Source organism: Talpa occidentalis, unplaced genomic scaffold (genome assembly GCF_014898055.3).
Source record: "Talpa occidentalis isolate TD23 unplaced genomic scaffold, MPIMG_talOcc4v2.1 talOcc4.8, whole genome shotgun sequence".
Lineage (NCBI taxonomy): Eukaryota > Metazoa > Chordata > Mammalia > Eulipotyphla > Talpidae > Talpa > Talpa occidentalis.
Window position 1 is genome coordinate 117,694,724 of NW_023605194.1, and position 18,752 is coordinate 117,713,475.

Here is an 18,752-nt window from a genome sequence, read left to right on the forward strand (position 1 = left end):
GGGTGCTGGTGCTGGGTGCGGGGGTGCTGGTGCTGGGTGCGGGGTGCTGGTGCTTCCCGCCCGGCCGCCCCGCGCGCTCCCACCGCAGCGTCCACGCTGGCTCGGACCACACAGCAGACGCCGGCCGACCCCTCGCCGCGGGGATTTCTTGACCTGCCAGTGGAAAGCGCTGGTCAAGCGGGGCCAGCAGTGACCAGGCCCGGGCAGGCCTCGGTCCGGCCCTGACTCCAGCTGCGGGCGCACCCCGGGGACCCCAGCTGCACACCAGGCGGCGCGCGGCGCAGCGAGGGCGCGGGGTGGGGGGGCTGCCGGCCCTCGCAGCCCGACGGGGCCATTTCTTGAAGGTCATAAATATGCTGTCCGGCCCGCCGCAGTAACTTATGTTGCTATTATCGCTGAATTATAATTTATTTGCGTGTCCTCTTTTGTCAAAATGAATTTCAGACCCCAGATAGGAAAAAAGAAATTGCTCGCTGTGAGAAAGCAACAAATCTTTAGTATTTAATTGGATAGATAATGATAATATCTGTAAAACTAATAGCAAAATCCTAATGTGCATTTATTGAAAACTTCTCCGGCACCCCCTCTCATCATCTCTCATTTTCTCTGATGTTCTAGACCTAAATTGCCACTTAGAATGTGTGATGAACATACAGAAACTTACATGTTGTCTTTTGTTTTATCGAGGAGCAAGTAGATTGTACAAATAAGCTTGATTGCTCTGTGATAGAGGATGTGGCCATCTGTAACAATTCATATTGTGAACTTATTACATAGATAATTATTATGATTAGTGTTACAATTCGGCAATCAGAAATCTGTACAGGATCCAAAGGAACACAGCAGGATAATACGCCAACTAAATGGGCTCGGGAAAAATGCAATTTATTTGACACACTCCACGAGAGAGGCGGAATCAATTGGACATAGAGCGGGATCATTGTTCTCTCCCTCGGTGGCTTGGCTTAGCCACACAGCACCTCGGTCACTGCGTGTCCGGGAGAGTCCATCAACCCTCCGTCCACCCGCAATATCACTGAGGTGCCCTGGGTCCAGACGGGCTGGCGTCCCTGAAGGCGCGCTCCTTGCCCAGGCCTAGTGCACCTTCAAGCGCGGCCTTTACATCGCTCAGGTAGGAAGCGCAAACCCCCCCACGCTGTGACCCTGCTGGGGTCCAGACACAGCCGTTGTGCTTAGGGTGGACTAGACACCCATCTACAAATTCCGTTCTCCCTCCCCAAAATGCTTTTTTAAAAAGATTTATTTATTGATGCATGCAAGAACTGGGGTACAGGCCAGAGGTGCAGGGGGTGAGAGGATTTAACAGAGTGGGGAGCAGAACAGGCAGACCCACTGAAATCCACTGCTGAGGGGAGCAGCGGGGGGACAGGAGAGGTCTGCTGTGCCCTGTGGGTCAGCTCCCTGGCTGGGGATCAAACTCGTGCTGCTGTGACTGCAGACAGCTTCACAGCACTGCGTCTTAACCCCTTTTGCCACCAGGGAGGCCCATCCCCAACATGTTTTGAGGCTGTCATATGAGCAATTCTTCCAAAAAAAAAATCAACAAATATCAATGTATGGAAAACTTATTTAAAAAGTTTCTAGTATTCATGGCTCTCGAGTTTGAAAGACATTTTATGGCCCTGCTGATAAAATCTGTAATTGTTCGATCGGTGACAAGATGCTGTACGTCTCCAGTTAATCCACATCTGCTACATTAAATAAGATATGACAGAAGGGAAGGGAGCAGGCGCTGGCACCCTAAACACCCACAGGTGGAAAGCAGTTATCCCGAACATCTGGACGATTTGCTTGGTGGTTGCCGGCCAGGGAGACATGAGTGTTCTATTTACAAACTCCTTTGGTAGAATGCAAATAATATAAAACATCGAGGGCCTTTGTTGCGTGAAATACCGAAATTTTTTTTGTCCTTTTGCAGACTAATCAATTGAAGTCATTAAGAAGGCCCATTACCTACTTCTATTTAACAGAAAAATTAATTGATGGACAAGCGTCCAGCGTAAGTTTGAAGAGATGTTAATTTCAGCATTTACTCTCTTTCTGAACTGTGTGTTCTTAAAGAAATTGCGTGGACTTGGAAGTAGTCCATTGTCTTCAAGACACCCCCTGCACATTCATTGTTTGTTTTGTACCAGGGATCTTGGGTCTCCATTCCGGGTACCGTTTTATTCAGACGATGTGCATATCTGGGGGGAGGTGATTATATATCTTGGTGGTCCTTGATTTTCTTTTTCTTTTCACACGTCGCCTTAGTTTCTGAAGACGTCCCACGCGCACATGGCTTGCTTGTTACAGGTGTAAAATAACTGACAAGTGAAACCAAGACCCCTCACCGGCCAGCCGCCTCGCCCCTTGAAGGCTGCGGAATAGGAGCGTGGCTTTTGTTTTCAGGAGTCTCCTGCTGATGGAGTTGTCTCTTTGGTGTTCATTTGGTCAAAATTATATCACTTATCATTGCAAGAGTTCAATATTTCTGTGAATCCTGCATCAAAACAATAGTCTCGCGCGCGACTCTTCCCTGCCCTGGGCTGTAAGTCCCAAATTGCCACATTCAACACTTGAGCTCTTTCTTCTGTTATTTACCTCAATTTTCTAAATCACATGTGTATTTTGTTCTTTCTTGGTTATTCAGTCAGAAGTAGTATCTATATACCGTCCAGAATGGAAAACAGAAGAAAAGGATTGTGTTTTCTTATCTCACCCTCTGCCAAAGTAGACACGCGCACATACACGCACACGCACACACACACACACACACCCCTTCTTAGAATAGAACTGCAAGTCATATTTTATATGCTTACTGGTTATTTCAATATTTGCATTATCGTGACCATGTAAATATTATCCAGGGCGAATCCATGCAGAAAATCCCACGGACATGTTTACATTGGATTTAATATTTTGCTGAACTTGCTGCTTCCCTGGAGTCGCCCTTCAGGGGCCCACCCTCACACAGTCTCTGACACCTGCTCAGGGGCCCGACCCTGCCCGTGAGCTCAGCTTGTCCGGACCCCTCCCAGCGCACACCCCCCCTCCAGGCTCCTCTGTCCGCTGGGGTCTGAACGACTCACTCTCCAGACTGTGCTTGGCCCATCCTGGGCCTGTCTTTACCCCAAGGGATCTCGCCCTGCCCATCAACTTGGACATTCTCGCACCCACTTTTGTGGGGAAAATTGTCTGAAAATGAAATCTTCCAGCAGGAATTAAACACGCCCCGGCTGCGCATCCCTCTCTGTGCGCACGCGAGCCCAGCGCCCCTGGACGCCACCCGCGCCCCACAGGGCTGCCCCCGCGCCGCCGCCAGGCCCAGTCAAGTTGGTCAAATTCCTCCAGTTTTGAGGAATTTGAGGCACCTCACCAGCTATGAACTGCTGCCTGTGAGCAGGGCCGGTTAACGCGAGAGATCTGCGGAGTCAGCCAGGGGGTGCTAAGAAGTGTGTGAGGTAAAGTCATGGGCTCAGGATTTTTATTCAACACATCGCTTTACTGTTGTTTGCAGTTTACAAACATCATTTACTTATATAGTTTAAAATAGTTTGTGCGTAGAGATTTTTAACGAAAATACTTATTACACTTCTGTAGGAGCTGGCACTGAACGTTTATTTTTTTCACTCTAACTTAATCACACATATAAATTACATGGAGTAAATCTATTACGTGATAGAATATGTAACTAAGTTCATTTCAACTAAGTTTCTCCAACTTGTATTTCACAGATGGCAAAGTAAATTTCATTCTTTGGTATTTTTGAATATAAATTGGTAATATTCGCCGTGGATTTACCACGCCTCACGTTAACACACACGCTTCTTAGCCAGCCCCTCATCACCAGAACTTATTGACACCAAATGGAACTCACCTGCTTTCTCTAGCCCTGTAGCGAGTCCCCGACAACTGCCTTTTGTGCCTGAGTGAAGCAGTCCAACATCTGGGCTTCATTCAAGGCCTGGAAAGTAAAGCTGTTATCATTTTTGCACGGGGACCTTACAGACTTTGGGGTTTAAGACTTGGGGGTGTCAGCTGCACCTTCAGTGGAGGGCACCTTCCAGCCACCCCAGCTTCCAGAGTGATTCTCTCTCTTGTGTGGAGTAGAATCAGGTGCTGCTTCTGCAGCTGACAACAGCGTCCAGACTTGAAGAACCACTGGCTTAGGACGCGTCGTCAATTTGCTAACTGAATTCACGTACTTGACACAGAAAAATGCTCCTGTCGATGTGACCTATATTTACCTGTGTCTCCGGAGAGACCTGCTGCCATGTCCTCTGGCACTATCGGGTAATACATTTTAGCAGCTGGTTCGTATTATCGATGCCTCTTACATGAGTTGAAGTAAACATGGGAATGTAGCCAGCGTTATTGTACCCCGAACAGGGCGATGTTTAGAGTAGTAAATTCTAGTTTTTAACTTTCTGTGCTTTTAACTTCAAACAAAAATCTTACCTAAAATGGTCCCCCAAGGACTTTTCATCGACATCCTTTAAAGTGATTCATTGACCAGAGGAATGCAGAGGTTAATCATTTTGATTAATTTCTAATTAGCTCCACCTGTATTCTGAGGACATGCTCACTATCACCATTGGGAGGGGCCGGGCTATACCCCAGCAGCACCCGAGCACACCATTCCCTTCCGATATGCCTCCGTGGACAAAGCCAAAGCTCTCATTCAGATTCAGTCACAGCTCATTAGGAAGTTTTTTAAAAATAGAAGATGTAAACCTTTCAGCTTTTACCATTATCTTATATTTATTTTTTTACCTTTTTGAAAGAGAATGTTTGAAATTACCCAGGTGGGTGATTATTGTTAAAATTATTACTGAATGCAAAGGAAGATAATCCCTGTCATGTGTTAGATTTTAAGAAAATCAACAATTTCACTTGCAGATTAGTTTCCTAATGTATTTGGGATCTATAAAGTGAGCTGGATTGGTTGAGAAATCTGAAATTAACTAACTCATAAACAACTTTTAATTTGATTCTCCTGGAAATTCAGAGCATTTATTTGGGGATGTGGTTACACAAATAACATCTCAGGAACTGAGGGAAATAACCATTAAAAAAAAAAAAGAATTCCTTTTGGGGGGGAAAGGGTGTGATTTTAGTAAGGAGAATAAAATTAAGAATGCCGCAGAAAAGGGAACCCTCATAGGCCATGACTGGGAGTGTAAACTGGTCCAGGCTTTATGGAAAATGGGATGGAGATTCCTTTCAAACTAAAGTAGCCGTAACACAGGCCCCAGCAAGACCATTCCTGGTGTTTATCAGAAGATTGTGATGATACTGGTGCATATAACCGTGACGACATTCATGCAACTGACACACTTAGTAGTGCCAGCAGGCAGGGGCAGGTTCACTATTGATTCAGGCAGACGGATAAAGAGAGTCCCAGCGCCCTCAGTGGGTTTTCCAGGCTCTCTCAGGGACACAGGTGCGGGGGCGCCAGCCAGGGAGGCCGGCCCAGGCAAGAAGGGGGGCTGGGAGGCAGGATATCCACGCTCCCTTCATCAGGTAGGTTCTTGGATACTTCTGGGGGTGCCTGGGGGTGTCTGTGTATGGGGTGTGTGCATTCTAATCACAGTCAGAGTAAAGTATTCAAGAGTGTACCCTGAACACTTCATGTTGCTTTCTGTCTAGCATTCTCTCATAAGTACTTTCTGCCTTCTCCCTCAACTGCCATAATTACATTTTATTTTATTCATGCATAGCTTTCTACACCATCATGTTCTAAAACTAAAAAAAGGCATTTTTCTGTGATTTAACATTTCATTTCACTTGCATTCAATTTTTTCCTGACATAAACAACTCTACAATAAATTTATATATAGACAAATATATATCGCATTTCTCACTTATCAAATTATTTTCCGAGCTAAATTTTCAGAAAATTCTGAAGTTCAAGTACACAAACACTTGCACGACGTCTTAGACACGACACCCTCGGCCTCCTCCAGCACCGACAGCAAGGGGAGCATAGAAGGATGACTTAGGGGCATCCTGGACACTCACACGTCCACGCAGGTCTTGCTGCACTAGCTAGTTGGGGTGTTTGTGCATCTGGCAGAAACAGTGGGGATGCAAGTTCGCCAGTGGCGGCGTCCCCTGAGTCAGCAGCCCTGGAGACAGTGGGAGCCCCTCTGGCCAGGACAGCCAGTTCAGAGCAGACCCCCGCCACCACAAGGTCGAGACATCGACAGGGAGCACGTTGGGCCCATTAGCATCGCGCTGGGACACAAAGCTGACTTTCCAGATAGCACATCCCACCAGGTCCTACACAAGCGCTTGTTACCCGCTGAGGTCTCTGGCTCCAACCCCTTGCCCACTCTCTCCCCTGTCCCTCAGGGTCCCCACTGACCTCAAACTACCAAGACTGATTTCCTTCTGCACCGAATGTAAACAGATCTTATTTTACTAACACTTACTTAGAAATCAGAACCATTATTTCTCAGCCTCGCACCATTCTGCTGCATCTCTCTTGCATTTCTGGATTCAGCTCAGGTGAAGCACAGACACTTTGACCCACGCGCGCGTGCAGGCCCACGTACTCTGTACACAGTGACAACTCAGTTTTGGTGTCATTCTTCAGGCTATTTTCGTAGGCAGCCGTGTTTCTCTTTTCCTCAGTTGAGGCCTTGCAGCTTTGGGTGGACATGGAACCTGCTCTCTTGACTAGACGCTGGCCTGCTGAGAACGCTGGAGGCCAGGGGAGGGGAAGAGGCTGCTGCCAACCAGTTATTCAGAGAACGGCCAGGCAGGGCAGGGACGGAAGAGGACACCAAGAGACGGAACACGCCAGGGAATCCCTGGAGTCAGTGTGGCGTTTGTTGTAGAAGACCAAGCTCCCACATTGTGCAGGTACATGCTGGAAGCAGGTGCGCGTTACAGACTGATGCTGGCATGGCCTCGGGAAGCTCTCGTGAGATGCAAATTATCACGAGTGCCAATGTGTAGATGCTGACGTAAGAGTGAGAACTGTGCTGGCTGAGGCACAGGCTTCGGTGCACACCTGAACAGCTGACCTCTGGCCTCTGCTCCTGCATTTGTACAGAGCTACTGATAAAATGGAAACTACGATTGCTTTTTACTCACTGGAGATCAAAAACATATTGTGGACACGTAAAATGAACACAGGCAGTGTTTAATTTATGGAAAATGGTGTTTTTAATATTTACCTGATAACTCGACACCCATGATTTGAAAGGATATTCTCAAACCAAACCCTCAGATTCCAGGACTGTAACTGAGAATTTTCCAGACTGTGTGCCACAAATCCTGTGTTCTGGAAAAGACTAATGTGCTCTCCTCAAAGAAGGCTAAACGCCTGCAGGATCCAATGAACAGCCCTGCAAAGGTCCCCACAGGAACTCACGGGAGCCGTCCGGAGCTGACCTTCAGGCACTTGCAGGTCTGTGCAGGATTGTGCAACCTGTTACACGCAGGCATCCAGCCCCCCACCCTCTGAGGTCTTCGACCGTTTGCTGCTTTGTTCTGCACTTGACTTCCACGGGTCTTCTCATGAGTTTTATACTTTTCCCCTTTATTGAGGTGGCCTTTGGTTTACAACGCTGCATATGATTTAGGGGAACAGGTTCACACCTCGTCAGGTGTGAGTCGCTGCCCCACGCCACCCTCCACACCCCGTAGTCCTTGACTGGAACCACCAGCCCCTTCCTCACGTGGCCCTCCCCACCCCCTACCTGGCAGCCTCAGGTCTGCAGTTATATTTGTAGGTTTAGTTTAGTTTTGTGGCTTCCTCTGTGGATTTTGTGTGTGTTTGATTTCCTTCTATTCCATACCTGAGTGAATTCATCCTGTATTTGTTTTCCTCCTCCTGGCTTATCTCACTTAGCATAAAGCATCAACTTTTGGACTTTATTGAGAGTCTATAGGAGATTTTTCAAGTCATAGCCATATGTAATATGTTTGACTTGTTTGCTGCTATAATCTTACTCATTAAATGTTGATAATAGCAGATTTTTATATAACAAATCTGCAGTCACCTTAGTCCATATGAAATATCAGATTCAGTTATTTTTTTTACAAAGAATGCAAAAATAGAATGTATATTCACATGTGAACTTCCATTTATTTAGAAATTCATTTGAACTACTGTAAATGACTGATATCAATTTCTGGATTCTCTCATAATAACAAAACAAGATGCATTTTTAAAAGAAACTAAAGGTTAAAAGAAACTTCATATCTTTAATATCAGAGTGAGTGTCATTTCAGTTGTTTTTACACTCTAGGTCAAACGTGTATAATCCTTTAAATGGTGGGGGGGCACGTGGGGAGGGGCCGGTGGTCCGGGTCAAGGACTACGGGCTGAGGATGGTGGGGTGGGGCGGTGACTCACACCTGTCGAGGGTGCGACCCTGTTCCCCTAAACCATACGTAGCGTTGTAAACCAAAGGTCGCCTCAATAAAGGGGAAAAGTATAAAACTCACGAGAAGACCCTTGAAGTAAATGCTTTTTGTTCGCCTGCATCAAAGTTCCTTTGGGTTTCACATGAGGCACAGTCCTCTCTTACATACTCAGAACCACCCCACTATCAAAGGGAAGTTTTTAAAATTTATTTCAGTTGTTGAAACACTGACCACATAGCTTTTCTGGGGCAAAGGCCTGCTCTACGCGCCGAGGAAGCAAAGATCTGAGGCCCGGGGTTCCCTTCGGGGGTCTCACCCAGGAAAGCCCCGAGACCCACAAGTGCCCCACGGGGGGACAGCGCCCCCACGGGCACCCTGATGGCGCTGAAGGCTCCTTCCTGTGGGAAGGCCACTGTCAGGGCCACTCTCGGCCTGTCCAGACCCCTTTGGAAATAAGAGCCAAGAGGTGGTGCTTGCACTGGTCCGCACTGCTCATCGTTCCCCATTGCTGATTGAGTTTGAACATTTTTAGGTATCAAGAACATTGATTTCTAATCATCTATGTAAATTCTCTCCCTTCTAGATGATACAGAATTCCCGGTACACGCTGAACTCTGCGGTGAGACGCAGACGAGCACCATCATAAACCTAAGCCATCATAAACCTAAGCCAAGGAGTCCAACAATCTTGCAATTGATTTTTATGCAATGAGCAGATGGTGAGCCACAGAAAATACCTGCGAGTACACACGATAGTGTGCAGCCGTGCTTACGCGGGCCTGTTAATTGCAAAAGGAGGATATGCACTTTCGGGCACCACTCCTGTAGGGGACAGGTGTTTATCAAGCTACTGCGTGTGCTTCGTTAGTTGCTGGGGACAGAGCAATAGGCAAGACAGAACCAACTCGTGCTTCTGCAGAATCTTCCACCTTGTTGGCGGGGGGGGGGGGGGGCGGGGGCTGGCAGCTGAAAGGATGCAGACAACTGACAATTAAAGCAAAAGGGCTTAAGTCCAAGAAGGGAGAACCGAGGATGTCTCAAGAACCACTGTGTAGGAATAAGTCTAAGGCAGAGACCAGAAGGTCCTTGGAGGAAAAAGTCATAAACGCGTTTCAATTAAAACTCAAGGTAGAGGAATGTCAAGTGCTCTAAGCGTGATTATGCTGAGGGTGAAACCATTTCATTTTGGTTTGTTCTTCTGCCTTCCTACTTTTGTACATTTCAAATTGTGATTTCTCTGTGGGCACAGCTCCTGTGAGGGGAAAAATAAAGACCGAAAAAAAAAACCAAGAGTAAGGGGAGGCAGGTCCCTCCCGGCACGAAGGTGACGTTGAAGGGGACTCAGATTGGCGCAGAGCGGGGAGAGCGGCCGGCGGGTTGAGGCTGGTCTGGCCAAGGGTTACATGGACTTCATGCAGAAGGACGGGGGGGTGGGGGGAGCGGGGAGTCAGCCAGCATGGACGTGACGTCACCCCAGACACCCACGTCACCGAGCCTCCGGTGCTTCCTCCCGGCCTGGCCTCTGCTAGTCGCGTGACCCTCCCCATGAGACAGGCGTGACAGGCATGACTCCTCTGAAGCGTGTGCCTTGATTCATTTATGATGCAACTTCTTTAACCACAGTCTGTTGGCACTTAGACCGTGCTGTTTAGTGTTAACTGTGCAAGGCTAATGTTTTAGATGAAACGTCCTGAAAAGGTCCTCAACTGCTGCTAGTGTTTTCATATCTCAGGCCAATTCATAATTCAGGTTGCGAGATTGAAACAATGACTTCCCGACTGAGGGACGTGCAGCACCAAGTGTTCTATTTCCATAATTTCCAAGTCAGTGTTTCCTGCTCCGGAGCAGACGCTGAGTAACACAGCGTCGATGGATGAAGGGAAAATAAATCAGAAGTCAACAGAGCTGGTGTTGTCAAGTGGAGAGGGAAGTCCCCCACCCCGCCTGGGCCCCTTTAAGGCTGGACGAACAAATGAACATCGCACAGATTTGCAGGAGAAAAGAGCCAAGTATGAAAGGACACACACGAAGCATTTACCACAGTGGGCACACGGGAGCATTGACCTGCACGCAGGGGTCTGAGGCCCAGAGAGAAAGAGGGGAGACTGCACATGGCGGGGGTGGGGGGCGCATCCTTGCCCCGAGAGAAACAACGTGTTTCTCAGAGGACATGCTCACCGATGAGCCCACACCTGGTGGGGTTCCCCAAACTGCTTCCTTCCAGGTCAGAAAAAGGTGGGAGCAGCGACTGCTCCTTTGATTAGGACGGGACGGAAGCTCAGGACATGACAGTCTCTTGCTCAGCCAGGGAAGGGCACGGGGTTTAGACAAGAACCAAACATCTCCCCTGCCTCAAGGATCTCATTCCTCTTCCTCAAACTCCTGTGTGTTCCAGGGTGGGCATCTTGAGACCAGTTGTGAGGATCACGGGGTGGCATGGCTGGGGCAGCCTCAGTGCCGAAGGGCCCTGAGTCCAACCCACGGCAGTCCCTGGCACTTGGATGGGGTGAGTGAGGGATGATGTGACCCCGGGGACAACGAGAATTCAAGAGCAGGAAGGCAACACCTCCTTCTGAAGATGAGGGGAGAAAAAGACTTCTAGCGGAAGTAAAGGGGTGCAGCCATTCTCCAAAGCCATAATGAAGGTTTTAGAAAAATTAAAGGTGAGAAGCCCCATGGCCTCCCCCTTCCACGAGGCACGAGTTTCCTTGGAAGCAGACGATGGTCTGGCAGGTGAAGTCAAGGGGAGCTCGGAGTCTGCCCCCACAGTGAGGGGGAGCATTTAGGGCGACGTCATTGAAGAGCATCAAATGGGAGCTCCATTCAGCAACAACATCCTGACCTCAAAAAGGTAGTGTCGCGGGGCCTCCCCGGTGGCGCAGCAGGTAGAGAACAGCACTGTGAAGCTGTCCGCAGCCTCTGCAGTGCAGGTTCAATTCCCGGCCGGCCAGGGAGAAACCCACATGGTGCAACAAACCTCTCCTGTCTCGCCCGCTGCTCCCCTCAGCAGTGTATCTCGTCAGTCTGCCTGATCTGCGCCCTGCTCTGTCTCTGGTGAATCCTCTCACCCTCCCGCACCTCTGACTGTACCCCAGTTCTCGTATAAATAAATAAATCTTTTAAAATATGTAGTGTTGAGTAAAGAGCCTCATTTGGTTAATGTCTGATGCGTGCACATAAAGGAAAATCTTCAGAACACACTTCAAACATCCAGCAAGGGTAAGTGCGGGGAGAGTGGCGATGGGGGGAGGCAGAAGAAGAAAATGAACCAAGAAAATGGACTGAGCTGTGAAGCCAAAGATGGGATTAGCTGAATGACAGGGAGACGACACCCCACGGCCAAGGGAACAGTCATTCAACCCAGAAAACCCCCTGGGACGTCCCTGGAAAACAAGCCCATTACATGTTAAATTTCCCAAAACTTGACTGTGGAGTCAACATCTTTTGCCCTGTCCTTCCTGCTGCCCGTCCCTCTTCCCCACCCTGACCCACCCGCAGGGCTGAGGGGGTTAACTCTGTAGCCAGAAATAATTTCCAGAGAAAGTGTCGCTGAATAAAAAATGAGACATCCTGCCTCACTCAGAGCCTTTTTTATGGCGATGTAAATTCTCCTCATTCAAAAAGCATCTTTTAATATTTTAATTAGGATACTGTGTTATATGAAAGGAACATCTGATTTTAGAAATGCAGATGAGGGTGTGTGTGCAACAAAGACGCAGAATTAGCAAGGTAGCACCCAGTTCAGCAGCCAGCCGCGCACAGGAGAGCGCACGGGGAGGATCAAGGAAATAACCTGATTTTTGAAGTGAAAATTGTGCTCACATTTTTCGAAGTTAGCACTTGACAAAGTTAATGACAGTTTAATACACCTTTTACTTTAAAATGCAATAATTATCTTGGACTAATAAACCTGAAATCAATCAAGTTGCAGGTATTTGTTGACAGCAGCTGGAAGCAGGGAGGCCCCTGTGTGGTCCGGCGGTGCCCCCCTCTCTGAGCCTGCCCCCCTTCCTGCCCGGCCTGCTCGCTGCCACCCGACCAGCAAGGCCCTGGCGGCGCGTGTGCGCAGGCCGCGGCGTGTGGCCAGAAGGCAGGGGCAGGGCCCTGCACACTGGAGTCTAAGAAAGAGCTGAGCGCAGGCTGCTGCCTGCGGGTGAGGCGGCTCTTCTCACCCCTGATGAGGCCCGAGGTGCCGAGTGAGAGGACAACACCAGGGGCCCAGGCCCCACCACGGCTCCGCAGGGAGAGGGGAGCCAGCCAGGCCCCTCTGCGGACAGCACGGCCCTCGCCGGGAACAACGGAGAGCAGGAGCCGCCCCGTCTGGAACGGCCACCCCCTGGGTCTCCTGGTGTGCAGCACCTGCCGCCCGTCAGGTCAGGCTACCCTCGCACCTGTCCCTTCTGGGCAGCGCTCACAGCAGAAACCTGGGGGGCTGCTCCTGGAGCTCGGCTTCTCACTCTCTTATCTCACAAGCTCTGTCTAAGTGCCACGGAGGCATTCAGTGCAGCCCACGCGACGCTGCAGCGCAGACACGATTCTCCTTTCATCTTAAACATGAACGTGACTCACTGTGACGGCCGGGACTGAACCCCACGTGGACCCCACAGAGCGCAGGGGTGCATGCGCCGCGGCTACCCCTCCCAAACCCACCACCAATTCGTCAGCAAAATTCCTTATGGCCAAGCCCACCCGCTGTCCGCGCTGCCCGAGGAAGGCCAGAGGAACAGATGAGACGCGAGACCCCCCGCGAGCTGCGAGGGGCGCCCAGGTGAGGGATTAAGGGGATGGGGTCTCAGCGGCCACCGTCCGTCTCCTCCCAGTTCACGCTCCAGGCCTGAATTGCTTTCCCTCGCCCGGTGCCCGAGCCACGGTCAAGCTCTAACGGAGTGTGGGGTTAGCTACTAAGTGAAGGAAACAACTGGCTCCCAGAGGCGCGCCCTGGGCCGTCACCTCCGTGCGGGGCGACCTGCGAGGGCTCCCCACCGGCACCAGCATAGGTGGCCCACGCTTCGCCCTGGGCGCAGATCGCCTACCTGGAGATGAGAAACAGCAGGCCCACCTCGCGGGACTCGGGTCGGGCACCTAGGAGGGCATCGGGACACTCTGCAGGAAGGCGGGAGTACGGCCCGCGATGTCCGGGGCACCGCTGCAGTGACACGGGGTGCAGGGGCAGGGGAGGACCACATGTCGTGTGCTGTCGGGTTCGAGGACTCCCCGGTGGTGACAAATAAGACGTGGAAACCCGATGGCTTCCGCTCACAGCTCGGGCGGCTGAGGCTCCGCATGCAGGCGGTCTCCGCGCCAAGGCCACGGAGGGGGCAGTGGAGGGGGCAAGCGCGGGTCCTGGGTGCAGGCGGTCACCCTGGAGGGGCAAAGCGCAGAGACCCCGCAGGAAGGAAGGCTCAGGAGATGGTGTGAAACAGTAAGAAAAAGAGCCCAATGAGAGGACTCAGAAATTGAGAAATGAGAGAAAAAGACCCATAGTTTTAAAAGTCGTCAGTCATGTCATCCGTAAGCAGCCCTATCACAAGGAATATTTTGGAGTATTTTTGAAGATTTATTTATTTATGCATGCAAGAGCTGGGGTGCAGGCCAGAGGCGTGGGGGGTGAGAGGATCCACTAGAGACAGAGTGGGGAGCAGAACAGGCGGATCCACTGAAACACACTGCTGAGGGGAGCAGCAGGCGAGTCAGGAGAGGTCTGCTGCGCCCTGTGGGTAGCTCCCTGGCCGGGGATCGAACTTGTGCTGCAGAGGCTGTGGACAGCTTCATAGGTTGCGTCTTAACCCCTTGTGTCACCAGGGAGGTCCTATTTTGGAGTATTTTTAATAAAAACACTGTCTTTACAAAGAAACTACATGAAGAATAAGATAAACAGTGAAGAACAGAAGAACACAGTTCCTGTACTTTAGAGAAAGTTAACTTTCTGGAAATTAATTCATTGCAACAGAATTGATGGCTGTAAGAAGAGAGAAAAATCCTTGTTTCGTACCAGGTGAGCTGGGTGGGTTAGCGTACGTCCGCCAGTGACCATCATGTCTCTGGACCGCAGCGTGTCGCCACAGCAGTGACAGGAGGATTTCCACTCTCCCACAGCGGGGGCACTGGGCCTGAGAGCGTGGCCGAGGTGGGTGTACCCACAAGCACCCACAACACACAACGCTCAGGGCACACACGATCACGCGTCCACACGTCTGCAGCAAAGCAACCCCCGTGTGACCAGTGACATGGGAGACGGGTCCTTCTGCACATTTATAAAAATTTCCCAGCGTTCCAAATCCACATGTTCCTTTTATTTTTTAAAAAAAAGTATTTTTTAAATGCAACTGAGTACTGCAGGCGCAGTTAGCTCACTCGCTTGGTGCCAATGGAAACAGCTACGTAGAAATTACGGTTCCCATCTATCTGCTGTGACTGAAACTGGACGACCTTGGACAAAGCTTCAAGGACAATGAGATCCACATCTCTGAAATCCTGCCCCAGGCGGCACCAGCCGGCTGCCGTGGTGAGCACAGCAGAGCTGGGTGAGTCCCTCAAATGCAAACTGCGTTTGGGGCGGGGAGCTGCTTCCTGTCACTGGGCACCTGCCATCACGCCTGCTGTCAGGAGATTACCCCCCACCCCGGCCCTCTCTAGGGTGAAGACGCAGAGAGAGGTTCTGATCCATAACAGCCAAACCACCCAGACTTTGTGTTTCCCAAAGTTACAATTTGTAACTCAAACACATGACTGTAACCACAATTACTCTGCTGCTTTGAGGGAGAATGAATTACTCCGGGGTCCAATTTTATCACAATAAGAAGAACTGAGTAACTTACTGGCTCGGTCCTCTTTGGTGAGTGATGAGCAAAATTCCTTTTCTGAGAAGAAATTAAAGTCCTCTTGCATCTGGAAACTTGCTGAAACGCTCATGACTGCTGCCGGGGCTCGGGTAACGGGGGTGTTAGAGCAACACACTGGCTCCACTCTGGCCTCTCAGCCGCTGGCCTGTGCACCGGTGTGGGGTTCCGGGGTCACTGAGGGCCCCTCCCCGGCTGAAGGAGCTGGGCAGGCACACGCGGGGGGTCGGTCCGTCCCAACGGGCGCCAGAAAGCGGGAGCTGCTCAGTGAGGAGCCAGACTCCTTCCCGCCTCCGTGGCAGAGTCTGCCCATCCTCCTGGCTGCGGTGGGGGGACCTGCGGGGGGCGGGGGGCTAGACTGTGCTGGGAGGGACAAGGCAGTGCAGGGGCAGCCTGTGGAGGAAGCGCCGGGCACACAAGCCCGGGATCTTGCCGTCGGATCCTGCAGACCCACGTTTACTGAATTGAGCAAACTGAAGTGCCCCGTGGAGTCCTGCCCAAACACGCCGCCTCCCGAGTCCACGCCGTCCAGTTGCCCCCCTGGAGCACACGCGGCCCTGCAAGGAGGCTCGGGGCAGCCCTGGGGGCGGCCTGGCCAGCTCCACAGCCCCCGGGGTGCTGATATGATCCTGGGGATCCCTCAGTTACGGAACTGCTGGGAGGAAACGATGGTGTTTGCTTTTGCTGGAAAATAAAGGGCGACTTAGGCGCGCCCGTGTGGCGTTCCCGGCTCGTCGGGAGGCGCTCACTGGTCAGCTTCCGAGGGCAAGTCCCAGGCCGGGACAGAGATGCAGCGGCCACTCGGGCGAGCCTGGGGCAGCGGGAGGGGCAACGCAAACAGGTCAGTTCGCAGGAAGGCTGAGTCACGGTGACGCCCCCTGAGGGGCACATGCAGCGCCACGACCTGGGCCAGCACAAGGGAAACCGTGATGGGGTGAGCGGCGGCTGAGGTGGGCCGGGTGAGCTGGCATCACTCGGAAGCCCGGCCGCGGAGGGTGAACAGGTGAAGGCGACAGAAGTAAACCTGAGGATTCTACCTGGAAGGATTTTTTAAGAGTTAGGAGGCTCCACAGAAGAGGAAATGGGCTAAAAATGTTAATGTGGGTATAAAATATTGATGCGCTGTAGATGCACAACTTGCATTGATTAAATATAAAGAAAGTGGGGAAGATAATAAGCTCCAAGTTTAATAAACTAGACGTGTTGACAGAAATGAAAAAGTCAGGAGGAACAGCACGCTGGGGGCTGCTGAGGAGAGGAAGGAGGGGGCTTGTTTTCCACCTGCCAAGGTCCACTCCTGTGGAGGAGCTCCAGGCAGATCGCGGGAGGCTGAGGCCCGCCTCCCCAGATGCAATTCGGGGTGCCCTGATGCTGAAGGCGTGGGACTCGATGGCACTCCTAGGGTGGGGAGCCCCCAGAAAGGGTGGGTGGAAAGAGAGAGGAAAGTTATTTGAAAGGAAAGCGACGGGAACAACGCCGGTCCCGAGATGCTACACTATGATGGTGGAAAGCGGTGCGTCCCCGCTCCTGCCGGCCGCGCACCAGGGACATCGTGGGTTTATAGATATTCAACTCGTGTGGGGATTCAATGAGGTTTACAATTTTACTGAGAATTTCCCAGTTTATGGACCGTCCCTCGGGCGACGGAAAGTATCGGAACACAACCCGATGGTGCTGACGGGGCGACTTTTATTTCCTTCTAACCGGACGCAATAAACACAGGCCAGCACTTACGTGGCAGATTGTGGAGACGTAAAAACCTTGACGTGCCAAGCAAATTTTTGGTATATTCTTATCCAAAGGGCCATAATTCCTCATTGATCCGATAAGCCATCATTCACCCTCGATGCCTTCCAATAGCTCCACTTTTGTTGTTTATTTTAGCCAAAGCAAAGGGAACCGAGCCGGGAAACATGGTCCTTTCACGAAGAAAATGACTGTCCGCGTTCGCCCTTCTGTGACCTCCGTGACCGCGGGGCCTTCATAGGCGAATAATAATGGGGACGAGGAACAGAAGTAACGGGAATCACAGCAGCAGCGCAAGCCCTGATGCCTCCGAACGTACCTGTTTGATGAAAACCCCGCGCTTGCAGTGAGCGCCCCGCAGTTCCCTCCTCAGGCGCTCGGTGGGCCGGGGCGCTCTGTGGGCCTGGGGCACTCCCTGGCATTCAGCTGGGGGCACCCCTCCATGCAGCTCACTAGGAAGCCACACCCCAGAAGTGGGGTTCCTGCTACCTCCCGTGCTGCGCACCCCCAGTCCTCGCCTGTTTCTGGTTCGTGAGGAGCCTTCCTGCGTCCCTCCCCGGGGCAGGTCACACGCCCGCGACCTGAGCAAGGCAATACGCAGCTTGGATTTAATTTTTCCTTTTTTTTTGAAGGCGCATCTGAGGGCCCAGGGTGACGCTGCCACCCTCCCTCCCCACCCCCTGCTGAAGACCCGGGGCCGAGCCTCCCGACACCACCAGGCCTGTCTTCACTGGAGATAATCGCACTGTCGCTCAGAATGCTCTGGAACTGTCACGCGGACAAGAATAAAACACTCCTCCACCACCGGCCTCTCTGGCCCGTGCCCCGACGGGTGAGAACATGGGGGAGCGTGGCTGAACCCGCAGCACAGGCCGTGGGGCTGAGGCTGCAGCACAGTGGGGCGGCTGCGCTTCCCCGGGCCGTAAGACAGCCCCACCCAGCCCTGGGGTCCGGCCCTGCAGAGGGGACGGCAGTAGTGAGGGGTCTGTCCCTGGGGCGAGCCACGCACTCCCGTGGGGTGTTAACACTCGAGGCGAGCAGAGACCTAACCTCCCTTGGCTGTTTCCCTGGCTGCCGGGCCCGCGTCACCCCGGGTGGCCAGCACGGAACAGCCCAGGACACGCGTCCAGAGCACGGGCCTCCCACGGCCTCCCAGAGCAGGCTCCACCCAGGGACAGGCGCTGCCCGGAACCGGGACACCCTCAGCCACGGGGACGCCGCGCGTGGAGAGAGCGGCCAACTCGAGAGACGGACGCACGGGCCTCGCCCCCGAGTCATGTCACTCATTTCAGCAAACGCGCGGCAAGCGCTCCCGGCGTGAGGTGCTGTGTAGGACGGAGAATGAAAGTGCAAGGCCTGGGCGGCTTCTCAGTCCTGCCGCTCCAAGCCGGCGTCAGGGCGCCCAGCGCGAGGCCCGACTCTTACCTCAGGGTGGCCGGGCTCGGGGTGGTGCTGAGGGCTGGGCTCCGGGGCGCTGGTCGGGCTCCCCCGGCGCTGACACCTGCTGTCTCCCCGCTCACCTGCAAAACAAAAGATTATCTTAAACTCTCCCCCGATTCATGCTGTCTCGAGATGGAAATTCCATCCCTGGACCTGCACACCTCAACCCTCTAACTTTATCCTAATATTTCAAAGAGTCCTGAAATCCGTCGGTGCCGAGGCCGCGAACTACAGAACGCGCAGAGGCCACCTTGCGGGTCAGCCCCGGCTTCCCCCCAGGCTGACCCAGACCCCACGGGCCCTCCTCGCGCCGGGCCGCCCGCTTCCTTCCCGCAGGGGCTGAGGA

General features: G+C 52.1%; 1 long non-coding RNA gene across 4 annotated transcripts in view; it reads right to left on the bottom strand.

The window, feature by feature from the left end:
• The window catches only part of LOC119234336 (uncharacterized), a 64,464-nt gene extending 45,989 nt beyond the window's left edge, over positions 1-18,475 (bottom strand). For all 4 annotated transcript variants that reach the window (XR_005122592.2, XR_005122591.2, XR_008549826.1 and 1 more), the window contains exon 1: positions 18,392-18,475. This is a non-coding gene — a long non-coding RNA (uncharacterized LOC119234336). The remainder of the gene's footprint in view (positions 1-18,391) is intronic.
• Positions 18,476-18,752: the final 277 nt, after the last annotated feature.